Raw genomic sequence first — 4,202 nt, 5'->3', positions numbered from 1 at the left:
CGGGCTCACCTTCCTTCTCTGTCTTCTCTCTCTCTCTCTCTCTCTCTCTCTCTCTCTCTCTCTCTTTTCTCTCCTTGCTTCCTTCCTTTCTCACTTCTCTTCTGTGTGGAGTCTGGGAGGGTTGAACCTCCCCATTTATAGGCAGGGAGAGGAAGGGTCCAGCGGCTGGGATAGACTTTGCAAATCCCTAGGCAATGGCCGTCGGTGGCTGCCTCTGTTTTTCTCAAAATGGATAAATGTGGCTTGTAAGTTCTCCCTGTTTGGCTATTCTTGGCTTGAGAGAGAGAGCTGGCGTCTGCACGTTGGAAATCCAACCGACACGGCTCTCCCCATAACTTTAGCGGTCTGTTCGCCTTCCATGATAGAACGGACGGTCAGGGATAGATTCCCTTCATTTGTTTTCAGGGGCCCACAGAGATGTTTAGATGAGATTCACTCTGTTCACTAGGTTCATTTACTTATATAAGGCTATGATCTCGAGAATGGGTCCGACCTAACTTGTAAGTGGGCCATACACCTAAACTTTTACTCCCAACGGTGGGTTTCTGACAATCTAATGGTTGGATCATCCTAGGATTGAGCGTCAATGGTTTGCAAGAGCCAAGGGGCCAAAATATGAAACATATCTAAGTACTAGGTGGGCCATACGTTGCAAAAGCATGTGGGTGAAACCCTTTAACGTGAAACCATGTTGTTACTCAAAATAGGTGGGGTCCACCTGTGATGATCTTTCAGAGAATCCATGCCATTCACTACTTTTGTATCACTATGTTAGGACATGGGGTCAAATATGAGATGATTTGGCTAGTTGAGTAAGTCATACGATGTGTCCAATAACAACCAACACTGAAAATTTGAATGAATTGAGTTATTTTGTGTGAAGTCCACTTTTCTACTTGTAGTTGTATGATCCGCTCTTTTCATTATGTTTAACATGCCCTGCTAGGATTAAGGTCCAAAAATGGGGCAGATCTGTTGATCGGGTGGGCCATACTATCCGATCAAGCATCAATGGTGGCATGTAGTGGCATTCACTATTTATAAATTTGACATCCATTTCTCAACCAGCATCTGACTCCCGTTAGGTCAAAATGTGCCATCCGAATGTCTTGAAATTTGGCGAACATGCATCATTTTTCATGCTCTTTCCTGTGATCCAGTTTGGGTCCCGATCTCTTGAGGATGAATAAGATGTTCTTTTAATGGCTAATATACTTCAAAATTCTAAAATAATAGTTGTACTCCTCTAATTGACAAGTTACCAGGTAGTTTGGACTTAAACTTGAAGATCTTCATAATGACCGATTCATCATGATATTCGGATGGCCCATTTGGCGGATCCAAACTTGATGGATGGTCAAGTGACTTGTTAAAAATAAGGAAGTTTTATGGTTAGTGCTCTAACCATGCATATGGGTGGATGTATGGTCATTTTTGTGAATGGGTGATCACAAAGTGGGTTTTCGGAGTGATCAGGGGTATAGGTCAATGACGTTTTCGTAATTATTGTTGATCTGTGAGTTTTGGGAAATCTAATGGCCCCACATGGTTATAGGTATGTTTCTAAGCAATTCTTATAAAAGAACATATATCTAAATCATTATGGATAGGGAGTTTCTTCGTTATTCCGTTCAAGGGAAAGTTCTTACGTCAAATCACGTGACGAATGACCTTGTTTTGAAATTCAATGGTCAGATGGCTTGATCTATAAATGGAGATCATTCCCAATGGATAGATTCGTGTCGGAGAATGGATGCAAGGTCAGGATAGCTAGGTTGGTGTCGTACACATGTACGTATCAAGTCAAACTTCATGGTAACACCTGAGGACTTTCAATACTCGGGTATTGAAAAGTTCGGGGTGTTACGAGTTCATTGCAAGGTCTTTGGTAATTCTTCACGGCATTGGATTGCTCATTCAACACCTCTTGAAAGGCAGGTATTGTTGGACAATTTTCAGTTGTGTGAACGTTGCAAGCATAAATACCGTAAACAATTTCTTTATCCTTATCCTTGTTTAATTCCATGGCCTCAAGTTTCCTAGTGAGATAAGCCATTTTAGCATTAATATCATCGTCCTCTTTCAGGAGATACATTCCACCCCTCTCCTTGGATTGAGTCAGCCTAGACATGGTGCTTAGTTTTGGGTATGTCCCATGATTGTGCGTTTTCAGTAAGTCTATCTTAGTCCCACACATCATCGACATTTTTATTCATGAATTCCCCATTACACATTGTCTCGACCAATTAGCACATGGAAGATGTCAGACCATCATAAAAGAAGTGCATAGTGCGCCACGTTTCAAATCCGTGTTATGGGCATGAACTGACAAGATCCTTGAATCGCTCCTAATATTAGAAGAATGTTTCATCCTCCTTCTGGGCGAAGTTCATTATTGACTTTCTAAGGATGTTCATTTTGTGATGTGGAAAAAATTTCTTTATGAACTCTCTTATCAAGTCATTTCATGTGCCAATAGATCGAGGACGTAGTGAATGCAACCACGTCTTAGCTTTCTCTTTCAAAGAAAAGGGAAAGAGTTTCAGCCTGACTGTGTCATCAGACACATTAGGAAAGTATAAAGTGGCTATAATCTTATCAAACTCTTTCAGGTGTAAGTATGGATCTTCTGACTCAAGCCCATGAAATTTAGGAAGGAGTTGGATCACCCCTGGCTTGATATCCATGTGTCCCGTATTCTCTAGAAAAACCATACATAAGGGCGTGCTCACCCCCGCCGGTTGTAAATAATCTCGTAAAGTACGAGGCAGGGGTGTTTGATGCACCTCATTCTCATCCTGGAGTTCCCCAACCCTAGGCTGAGGTAGTCATTCTGGTTGATTAACCAATTGATTTGTAGCCATAACCTCAATTAACTCTGGGGATCTCAAGCGATGTCTAGTCCTGTGATGGATAGTCAACCCCTCAACCAATCCTCCTTCAGTCAAGAGATGACGAGTGTTATCACGGATCCACTTGGGCATGAAACACTCACAGCCCTCAATTCAGATTCTAAACTGAACCTTGTATGTAATCTGAAAGTAACTAGAACTAGAACTAGAAGAAGATATAATCTAAACCAGGAAAATTAATAGAGTAATTGTGAATAGATTAATTAAAAACTAATAAATTTAAAGGTGGTAATTAGGGTGCCAAGGATCCACTTGTAGCAATTGGGAAGCTACCTTGCATGATTCAAAGACACAACTAGAATCAGAGTCTTATCCTATCCAATTGGTAAGAAGAGATTTGTCAGATCTCTGAACATCTCATGGATCTAATCATCAATAGATAAGATTGGTGAAGATTTGGAAGTGATTCTGTCACGGAACCATGCCCAGGAGACTATAACAAACAACCGCAATTTACCAATCCATAACCAGTCTAAGAGAATTATGAACATTAGGAAGGATTCCATCATCCAACCATGCCTTGGGGACGATGATGAACAACAGGTTTCCCAAGTTCATAATCTCTATAATGGAAAGGACATACTCAAAGCTATTGCAGATCTATTATAATTTAAGTCACAACAAACTATTAAAAACTAAAAGTATTCCTTATAATCAAATTAAAATCCAAAAGAGTTCAATGAAACATTAATTAAAACAAAGCAAACATCCTAATCATGCTACAAGCTTCACCTCTTAGCCCTAGTTAAGAGGTTTAGCTTATCATAGACATGATTACACTAATTCTCAAAATAACATAAAATAAACTAAGTAAATGGAAGACAGAAAAGACTCTTCTTGATGGTGGCCCACACTCCATGCTCTCTCCCTTCTTGACGTCCACACCTCCACGGCTACCTGGATGATCCTTCTCTCTCCATACTCTCTCCTTTTATAGACATAAGGTAGGTCGGCTGGGGTTTTGCGTGCACAAACTGTATGCAGCAAGGAGTTTTCGGCAGCTTCTTGCACAACAAGAATCCCAGATGCACAACGAGAAAATGCAAAGACAATCTTGTGTTTAGAAGAGTTTTGGGATGGCTAATCTCCCAAACTCTTAATTTGGCTCCATGGTGGGGTTCAAGACCCCCTCTTGCATCTTCTAGATGGTTCGAATCACGGATCCAACCTTAATTTGGGTCACACAATGTCCCGTAACGTCCAGTTTTTCTGGACATGCGTAACTACGAATTTTCTTGTGCTGACATGCTCGGTGGGCCCCAATTTTGGTGAAATCCACCCTATCTATTG

General features: G+C 41.0%; 1 non-coding gene across 1 annotated transcript; it reads left to right on the top strand.

Annotated features, from left to right (window-relative positions):
• The first annotated feature begins 2,304 nt into the window (after positions 1 to 2,304).
• LOC131241774 (small nucleolar RNA R71) lies at positions 2,305 to 2,411 on the top strand. Its single transcript, XR_009169341.1, has one exon. It is a non-coding gene; the product is annotated as a small nucleolar RNA R71 (small nucleolar RNA).
• Positions 2,412 to 4,202: the final 1,791 nt, after the last annotated feature.

This window comes from Magnolia sinica, chromosome 3 (assembly GCF_029962835.1).
Source record: "Magnolia sinica isolate HGM2019 chromosome 3, MsV1, whole genome shotgun sequence".
Taxonomy (NCBI): domain Eukaryota; kingdom Viridiplantae; phylum Streptophyta; class Magnoliopsida; order Magnoliales; family Magnoliaceae; genus Magnolia; species Magnolia sinica.
This window is presented reverse-complemented; position numbering and strand designations above follow the sequence as displayed.